The sequence below is a fragment of the Hypanus sabinus genome, chromosome 4 (genome assembly GCF_030144855.1).
Source record: "Hypanus sabinus isolate sHypSab1 chromosome 4, sHypSab1.hap1, whole genome shotgun sequence".
NCBI lineage: Eukaryota > Metazoa > Chordata > Chondrichthyes > Myliobatiformes > Dasyatidae > Hypanus > Hypanus sabinus.
In genome coordinates this window covers 119,257,622-119,268,232 of record NC_082709.1, presented here as the reverse complement: position 1 = coordinate 119,268,232, position 10,611 = coordinate 119,257,622, and the positions used below count along the sequence as shown (strand labels likewise).

Here is a 10,611-nt window from a genome sequence, read left to right as displayed (position 1 = left end):
TAGATGGTGAGAGATTAATTGGTCTTGGTATTCTGGGGGACTGAGGTATCCTCATGCATTAATCACTGAAAATTGTATGATGGTTCTACATCCAATTAGAAAAGCAGGTAGCATATGGCTACCATTGTAAGAGGTGTAAGAATAAGATTAGAGACTCCTTGCTCCAGTTGTATAAAACAGTGGTGAGATCACATCTTGACTATTACAGTATGTGTAGGTATAGTTTCTCTACCTGAGAAACTACATATTGGTGTGGTGAGAATGCAAGTGTTCACCAGATTGTTTTCTAGAATGATGGTTGTATTGTATGAGGAGAGATGAGGAAAGCAGGGCCATTACTGTCTTGAACTTAGAACTGACTGAAACTGTCACAGTCAAACAGTCACACTGAAACTGAAATGAACTGACTAAAACTGTCACAGTCTCACAATAAAGGTTCAGCCATTAAGATCAGAGATGAAGGAAAGTTTCTGCACCAAAAGGTATTTCTCTATCTGAGAGGTTTGTGGAGAATCATATTCAAAATAGAGTTTGATCTTTTTGATACTAAAGGAATTGAGGAATATGAGATTAGTAGAAGAAAGTAGTACTGAAGTAAAATATTAGCCAGGATATTAATGACCTTTGGAAACTGCATGAGAGCTGAATATCCTAATTTAGCTTACATTTCTTATATTTGTGAAGTCAATTTGCTAGGATGGTGCTTGTACTACAACTGTAACATCAGAGTCTCTAGCAGTAATTCCTTATAAATCTGCTATATAAAACCTATATAAATCTGCTTGCTGGTACCACCAAGTACATGATCATATAAGACCATAAGGTACACAAACAGAATTAGGCTATTTGGCATATCAAGTCTGCTCTGCCATTTCATCATGGATGATTCATCTTCCCTCTCAAACACTATAAGCTCCCTCTTAATCTCCTGCCTTCTCCCTATATCCCTTCATGCTCTGACCAAGCAAGAATCTATTAAACTCCCATTAACTTCAATTAAATAGCATCTCCTCACTTACGTAGAATATTCCTTGGGCCAATTTTTTTTAATGCAGAGAGGCAATTACAATGGAAGGGAATAATATGTTTACTATATAGAACAATGGATGGCTGGGGGGTGTGGAGAACGCATCATCAATTTTTGTTCTCCATGCTCATCACTGGCAATGTGGGTAGGAAGAGATTTTATGAACCATCTCTTCTCGGTTGTACTTTCATATGATAGGGGAGAGAAGTACTGGGTGTTCAGACAGAGCTCTGTAGACATCTCACCGGTTTGAGTTTGATGTATCACTTTTTGCTGAAGAATCAGAGCCATCAGGAGTGTTTATTTGTAGGATGGATCCCTGGGATCTGGGGATGTATACATGCACAGAGTAACAGGTGACCAGACAATGATCTATGTATTTCAGTCAGTGTGAAATTGCTGATGATGTTAATCTTGGCTAATGTTAACATCTGCATTCCAACTTTCTTCTGTCAGTGTCATTGGATCGTGGCTGAAGAGGTGAACAGGAAGAAGAGTGAGAATGAGTGAGCATTTCTAAGTTTGGAACTGATGGTGCACCTGGGAATGCTGCCCTCTAGGGATCAGTGCTGTGCCTATTTTTGTTCCTGTTGGATGAGGCACTTGAGTGGCAGGAACCTCCAGTCACAACAACCAACTACTACAAATGACACATTTCATTGTATGTTTCAATGTACACATCATATACAAAGCTAATCTTCTTTCAATCTTTAACCTTTCAAAGACCAGATTTATTTCTAATTCACTTTTTGAGTTTGTTTTGGTAATGAATTACTTATAGATTTTTATTATGATACTGGTGTTTACAATATACATATAATAATAGTCCTAACAAATATTGAAAATTAATGTCAATTTCCAATCTAGATTAAAGTCCTGAATTAATGTTCAAAGTTCAAAGTAAATATATTATCAGAGTACATTTACATCACCATATAGAAACCTAAGATTAGTTTTCTCATGGGCATACACAGTAAATCCAAGAAACATAATAGAATCAATGGAAGACCATACCCCAACAGGACAAATGACCAACCAATGTACAAAAGAAAGTTATACAAATAAATTAACAATAAATATTGAGAACATGAGATGAAGAGTCCTTGAAAGTGAGTCCATTGATTGTGGAGTTCAGTTCAGTGATGGGGTGAGTGAAGTTATCCCGTCTGGTTGAAGAGTCTGATAGTTGAGGGGTAATAACTGTTCCTGAACATGGTGATGCAGGTCCTGAGGCTCCTTTTCCTTCTTCTGGATGGCAACAGTAAAAAAAAAAGAGCATGTTCTGGGTCAAATGATTATAATTATCTTCAATTCACTCTTAGTTAAAAGCTTTCAGCTCCTTGCTGGATGATCTATTACTTTTCCATGATACAGACTACTCACAGGCCCCTTTTTGATGAACTATTTGTCTAGTGCTGATGTGCAGTTGGATTGGCCACCCCAGCAGATCGTGAATGGGCAAAATTATATTGTATGTGGTTTGCAGACAGATCCAAGTGCTAAAATAGGACTGGTGCACTATTTTGCTGGCAAGAGAGCAGACCTTGAAGGACCTCAACCTATGGCAGCTACAAAACAGCTGCACAAATAGCTGCTGTGGATGCAGAAAACATGAGGGTTGGGAGAGGGTTCAGAGCTATTTTCTTTGGGTCTGAGACCAGGCCCATTTTCTGTGTGTCATCTGTACCTACATGCCTGTGATGCTGCTGCAAGCAAATTTATCACTGAACTTGACTGTAGTAATGCACGCAACAGTAAACTTGATTTGATCTTCTTCCCTGATCAAACCTAGTGGCAGCACACCACAGGATGATTGTTATGATTTGTATTAAAAAGCTGTGCACAATGAAATGAAAATCACAGGTGTTTTCTGCATCCTGAACATAGAACATTGGTAGATGGTGTGTGTAAGACTTCAATGTGCCAGGGCAGATTCTGTAATTGATGCCTCATTGCTCATCTCAATACAAGTTAGTCCCAATCTTTTATAAACAGAGGTTGCGGTGAAATGCCCAACTTTATGCAGAAAATGTCGCAAACAAGCAATAAACTGATTGTGATTTAATTGGGTGTGCAATTGACAATGGGAAAACATCAGGAACTCTCAAATGTGCTCTGAAACGCTGGGGACAATTTCCTAATGAGTTCAAGGTCACCCTGATATTACCATCTAATGAGATCTGTCTCTCTCTTTCTCACCAAGCTTAGATCCTGCAAACTGGATTCAGAGAATTTCTGGAGCATGGTGAGGATCTCCTGAAGCACGTTGTTCTGTCTGCCTATGTTTGCTCCCTGATAGGCCAAATACTGTTCACAGACAATACTCTAATGAGTTTACAATCGCTCATTGATGCTGTAACAAGAGAGCTGTGGATGGGATGAACCCAAGGGCAAAGTAAGGTCTCGAATACATTTAGACTGAGATGCTGCAAATGGAATCCAAAGGCAAAATCACTAGAAATGGACAGCCAACGATTGACCACCAAGTACTCAGCATGAGGCATTTAAGTACAGACTTTTCATGAAGAAATGTGGCAGGTAATGATTGGCAGTCTGAGTCTTCAAGGTATAGCATCAGCTAACTACCCCCATCAGTTACCCCGGGGAACTGGAATGCCAAAACTTCATTCCCGTCGCTGTTCAGTTGGAATCGTGATAGCTTAACCAAAATTACTTCCATGTGCTGTTAACTCTTTGGTGAAGGTTTCAAAATGCTTAATTTCATAAGTGAGCTCCATCAAGACCTACATTGGCTTTGCCTCTAATGTTGTATCTAACTATATATCTTTTTAGAAACTTCATTCACTGAGATCTCAAGAGACCATATCTTCCTGTGAAGGAAACAACAGGTCTAGGATGGAGGCTGGGTTCATTTGGAGGTGGTGGGAAGAAAGGGTTGACTGTTTGAGGGCCTCTTAAGACCCAAGAAGAGTTTGTGATGTCAGAGGAGCCTGGTCAGCATCTAGGTGTAGAAGGTGGTGTGTTTTGGCTTGAAGTAAAGACCCTGCTGAAAGATATTAGAGCCATGACTGGAGGTGGGGAGAGGTCAGAGATCAGAGCTCAGGCTGGTACACAGTGAAATTTGTGAGTGTGGGCTGTCAGCTTAAGGAGAAGATTCTGCAGAATAGGAGGTAAATATTGGGACTGCGTAATGCCACTGCTGACATCAATAAAAGTGTGAGGAGCAATAATTTTATGGGATTTCTAAGCATACTCTACTTCTTCTTTGGATAAATAATTGGAAGTGAAACAGAAATATATTGAATATTGTTCTAGTGCTATTATTTCTGCCAGTTCTGGAGTGATATCTGTAAATATCATCTCTCAGCCTTACATATAAAAGCAATGTGCTGGTACTGATATATAGACAGTGCATAAGGGTTCTCTTACTGAGAATTGTAAGTCAGAAATGTCCATTTCCCATAGTAATACATTACATACTGCACCACATAAATGTTCATTTCTTTGAATATTTGAACACAACCAAAAAACAATGGAATCTAGACCTGCTGGAAAAATAGGCCTGAAAATGACAGATGAAACTTAAAGCAGGCATGTGTGAGGTTTGGCACTTCGGGAGAACAAACCAAGGTATGATTTAAATGGTAAGCATTAGGACACAGAAATGCAGCAGATCAGAGGGATCTGGGAATACAAGTCCATAATTCCTTGAAAGTGGTGTCACCGAAAGATAAGGTCATAAAGAGTGCTAGTGGCAAATTGACCTTAGTAAATCAAAATATTCACTATAGGATCCAGAATGTTATGTTTAAGTTGTGTAAGATGTTGGTGAAGCCTAATTGGAGTATTGTGTCCAGTTCCGGTCACCTACCTACAGGAAAAATATCAATAAGATTGAATTATACAATAAGATTATAGGCGCAAACACAAGGAAATCTGCAGATGCTGGAAATTCAAGCAACACACTCACAAAGCTGGTGGAATGCAGCAGGCCAGGCAGCATCTATAGGAGGAAGTGCAGTCAAGGCCAGGACCCTTCGTCAGGACTAACTGAAAGAAGAGATAGTAAGAGATTTGAAAGTAGGAGGGGGAGGGGAGATCCAAAATGATAGGAGAAGACACGAGGGGGAGGTCAATTCATGGCCTCATCTACTGTCAAGATGAAGCCACACTCAGGTTGAAGGAACAACACCTTATATTCCGTCTGGGTAGCCTCCAACCTGATGGCATGAACATTGATTTCTCTAACTTCTGTTAATGTCCCTCCTCCCTTTCTTAACCCATCCCTTATCTATCTATTTATTATTTTTCCCCTTTTTTATCTTTTCTCACTCTCTTTGTCCCTCTCACAATCACTCCTTGCCTGCTCTCCATCTTTCTCTGGTGCTCCCCTCCCCCTTTCTTTCTCGCTGGGCCTCCCATCCCATGATCCTTTCCCTTCTCTAGCTCTGTACCCCTTTTGCCAATCAACTTTCCAGCTCTTAGCTTCACCCCACCCCCTCCTGTCTTCTCCTATCATTTTGGATCTTCCCCCCCCCCCCCCTTCCCACTTTCAAATCTTTTACTGTCTCCTCTTTCAGTTAGTCCTGACAAAGGGTCTCGGCCCAAAACGTCTACTGTGCTTCTTCCTATAGATGCTGCCTGGCCTGCTGCATTCCACCAACATTTTCAGTGTGTTGCTCTAAGAGTTATAGGATTGCTTTTATATTTAGTGGTTTTTTTTGTTTTTCTTGTGTTTTTTAATGCTGGATGGGATCTGATCATTTTGTTCTCCTTTAAACTCTTGTATTGACGAATAGCAATAAATAATCTTGAAACTTGAAAGAGCACAGTGGAAATTTGCAAAGATATTGCTAGGACTTGAGGACCATGAAAGAGCTTTTGGCGCATTAGCCTTTATAAATCAAAGTACTGAGTACAGGAGTTGGGACATTATGTTGAAGCTGTTTAAGACATTGGTGAGGCTTAATTTGAAGTATTGTGAGCAGTTCCTCTCATCTACATACAGGAAAGTTATCAATAAGATTGAAAGAGTGAAAAGAAAATTTACAAGGATATTGCTGAGACCAGAGGACCTGAGTAGTAGGAGAAAATTGCATAGGATAGGACCTTATTCCCTGAAGTGTAGGAGAATGAGGGGAGATCTGATAAAAGCGTGTATACATTTATGAAGAGTATAAATAGGGTAAATGCAGGTAGGCTTTTTCCACCGGGCTTGGGTGAGACTAGAACTAGAGGTCATGGGTTAAGGGTGAAAGGTGAAATATTTAAGGGGAACCTAAGGAGGATCTTCTTCACTCAAAGGGCAGTGTGAGTGTGGAATAAGCTGGCAGAGGAAGTGGTAGGTGCAAGTTCAGTTCCATCGTTCTGAAGAAGTGTGGATGAGTACATGGATGGAAGGACTATGGTCCAGAGCAGGTCAATGGGACTAGGCAGAATAGCAGTTTGGTATGGACCAGTTGAGTGGAAGGAACTATTTCTGTGCTTTCTGACTCTAACCTATATAGGATATAGAGGAGCAGAATTAGATCATTTGGCTCATTACATCTGCTCCACCATTTCATCATGACTGATCCAATTTTCCTCTGAGTCCGACTCTCTTGCCTTCTCTCTATATCCTGTCATGCCCTGACCAGTCAAGAGTCTACATACCTCTGCCTTAAATATATATAAAGACAGACTCCACAGCTGCCTGTGGCAAAGAATTCCATAAATTCACCACTCTCTGGCTAAAGAAATTCCTCCTCATCTCCATTCTAAAAAAGACACCACTCTATTCTGAGGCTGTGTCCTCTGGTTTTAGACTCTCCCACTATAGGAAACATCCTTTTCACATCCACTCCATCGAGGCCTTTCACCATTTGATAGGTTTCAATGAGGTCACCCCTCATTCTTCTGAATTCTAGTGAATCCTGGGCCATCAATCGCGCTTCATAGGACAAACCTTTCAATCCTGGAATTATTTTCGTTAACCTGCATTGAACCCTCTTCAGTTTAGCACATCCTTTCTAAGATAAGAGGCCCAAACCTGCTCACAGTACTCCAAGTGAGGCCTCACCAGTGATTTATGAAGTCTGAACATTACATCCTTGCTTTTATATTTTGGTCCTCTTGAAAGTAATGCTAACATTCCATTTCCCTCCCTTCCCACCAACTCAACCTGCAAATTAACCTTGACGTAATCCTGCACAAGGACTCCTAAGTCCCTTTGCAACTGAGTGTTTTGTATTTTCTCTCCATTTAGAAAAGTCAACCCTTTCATTTCTTCTGCTGAAGTGCATGACCATACACTTCCTGATACTGTATTCCATCTGCCATTTCTTGCCCATTCTCCTAATCTGTCTAAGTTCTTCTGTAGCCTCTACTTTCTCAAAACAAACTGAACCTCCCCCTATCTTCATATCATCTGCAAACTTTGCGAAAAAGCCATCAATTCTACCATCCAAATCATTGACATATAATGTAAAACGAATCAGTCCAACAAAGGTCACTGAGGAATACTACTATTCACTGGCAGCCGTCCATAAAAGGTTCTCTTTATTCCATTCTTTCCCTCCTGCCAATCAACCACTGCTTTATTCATGCTCGAATCTTTCCTGTAATACCAGTAAGCTATGGGATCATAGCTTGTTAAGCAGCCTCATCTTGTCAAAGGCTTTCTGAAAACCCAAGTACACAACATCAACCAATTCTCCTTTGTCTATCCTGCTTGTTATTTCTTCAAAGAATTCCAAAAGATTTGTCAGGCAAGGTTTTCCCTTGAGGAAGCCATGCTGACTACTGCCTATTTTATTACATGCCTCCAAGTACCCTGAGACCTCATTCTTCATAATCAACTCCAAAATATTTCTAACCACTGAGGTCAGGCTAACTGGCCTATAGTTTCCTTTCTTCTACCTCTCTCCTTTCTTGAAGAGTGGAGTGACATCTGCAATTTTCCAGTCTTCTGGAACCATTCCAGAATCTAAAGATTCTTGAAAGATCATTACTAATGCCTCCATAATCTCTTGAGGTACCTCTTTCAGAAGCCTGGGGTGTACACCATCTGGTCCTTGACTTATCTACCTTCGTACCTTTCCATTTTCGAAGACCCTCCTAACTATTTATGGTAACTTCACACACTTCATGCCCCCAACACCTTGCTGCTAGTGTCCTCCACAGTGAGGACTGATGCAAATTACTTATTCAGTTCATCCACCATTTTGTTGTCCCCCATTACTACCTCTCCAATATCATTTTCTAGCTGTGCGCTATCCACTTCTGCCTCTCGTTTACGCTTTATGTATCTGAAGAAAGTTTTGGTATTCTCTTCAATATTATTGACTAGCATACTTTCATATTCCATCTTTACCATTTAAATGATGTTTTTAGTTGCCTTCTATAGATTTGAAAAGCTTCCCAATCCTCTAACTACAGGAGACCCTGTATTTAGTGAGTACAATTTGGGAGTAGCAGATGAATAACTGAGGAAGCAGAGTCAAATATGGATTCCAAGATAATAACCAAGCTTTGTATTAATTGACTCTTACCTCCTTTTGTGGGAGAGCCTAGGAGTGGTTCAAGCATTCTGAATGCAATTCTCCAGTCCCAAGCCATATATTGTATTTTCTAAAGGATATGTTCCAATGAAACAGCTAAATTGAAGGTTTTCTGACCTCGTGAATCTACGTAGAGTGGGCATTGGAGGTGGGCATGCCTCAGAACTGGGGTTGTCTGGTTCTCAGGTCCATAGTCCTTTGCAGCAGAGCAGTTGTGTTTATTTTGGATTGGTGGATCTGGTTGATTGAAAGCAAGACATGGACTTAAAAATACATAATAGACTTTAAGCACAGTATTCTTTGTCCATTTAATCAATAGAGTGTTGACTTGGTTGCTTGTTGGACTGCAGTGATCAGACATGTCAAGCACCAAATCCACTAACAGCCTACTTCATTCACAAGCTCCTTGCACAAAATAGACTCAATGTTCCTTTTAGAGTTGAGTCTAACAAATTACTGCTACCTTTGTTCTGTTCACTTTCAAAACTTAATCAGTTATTTTCTAGAGGTCCTTATAACCTCATCAAAAATGAATAGTATCTCAAGTACAAGACATAGTGCACAAGTGGCTAAATTATGCATTGAACTGTTTCTTCCATAAATTCATTGTTTTTAATTTACTCTGAACTAGGACATAATTTCTTTAGACTTTGTTTTTTCTCAGTCTCTTACTGTCCACGCTAAAACCAGATCATTTATCAATGTCAAAAAAAATTAAACAAGGGGTCTGAAAAATGATTGCTTTGAGCTGTTTTGTTCAGAGAACTGAATGCATAATTTTTCTGGATTGACGTGATAATGGCTGAATCTGGGCTGTTTCTAGATGCAGTTCCCAATGAGAACCATTCTTGTGCATCTTTTATAAATTTTATGTCAGTTATGGATCAGAGAATGTCACCTCCATGTCCTAATCTTTTTCTTGGGACATTGAAGAACAGATTAGTTCTCTTTTCCATATTGTCATTGTTCACTCCTAGATCTTAACTTGGCTTCTCTGCACTGGGATTACCACTGATGTCTCAATGTTTTCCTTATAAAATTCAGGGCCTAAGAAGATTAACACCTCACACTCACCAACTATCAGCCCCAGTTCTGGTTATTGTCCCTCTGAACAGATCAACAAATATTCCGATCTCCTTTATAATTACTCCAGTCTCCACACCATCTCCACAGGACAGTAATTCGGACACACCCTTCAGTCCCCATACCTTGACCTACCTAGGCACCTCTGATGTCACATCCTCTTCTCAGGCAATGGTAGCAGCTATGTCCAGCTACTAACCCCATCGAGGTCCCTTCCTCTGTCCTGGACACTTCTTCCTTTCACATGCTCAGTGATTCAGTGACGCACATGATCTCAAAGATCTGCACAACGTCTATATAAAGCAACACTTACTATGAAAAACAGTTTCTAGATTGGGTATTTAGATATTTGAGTTGCATTTGCTGCCATCTAATGGTGTAGCCTAGTGTAGTTTTGTGATACATTGCTTGTATCCAGAGAAATTGAGAATATTTATATGGATCCTCTAGTTTTTTTTTAGAAAATTTATATTACAATAGCTCTTTTACTTTCATTATCAACTGAACACAACTCATAATTCAGCCAATATAATATATTAAATAATGAATACGACAAAACACTTCTTATTATTTTTATTTTTTCTCAGCTCAAGCTGGTAAAACCTAGCATAGGCAAACACCCTCATTTCTCAATTGCTATGAACTTTTGGACTATTCTTGTGGTGTTTAGTATGGTGGCTTTCTGGAGATTTACATAATTATGCTGTGTAGGCCTAATTGTTTAATGCTATTGTGTAGAGACTTTGGGAAGATAACAGTTGTAGATATTACTACAGGGAATATGTATTCATATTCCAAAGTCTTTCAACATCCTTTTTTTATTCAGCATAGTTCTAGTATTTTTCACTTATTGACTTATGTGTGTTTGCAAAGGCTTTATCCGTTAAGTAAGTTGTTCTTGCTTGCTTATCCTGTAATATTACATCCAGACAGTTATTCTGGATTGTCCTATCTGTAATAACGGTTAGGTCGTAATATAACTGGTAGGACTCACTGGATCAG

General features: G+C 39.6%; 1 long non-coding RNA gene across 1 annotated transcript; it reads right to left on the bottom strand.

Annotated features, from left to right (window-relative positions):
* Window positions 1–1,903: 1,903 nt before the first annotated feature.
* LOC132392338 (uncharacterized) lies at window positions 1,904–9,965 on the bottom strand. Its single transcript, XR_009511499.1, has 3 exons — window positions 9,745–9,965; window positions 8,644–8,763; window positions 1,904–2,275 (listed from the first exon to the last, which is right to left on the bottom strand). It is a non-coding gene; the product is annotated as an uncharacterized LOC132392338 (long non-coding RNA).
* Between the last annotated feature and the right edge of the window lie 646 nt (window positions 9,966–10,611).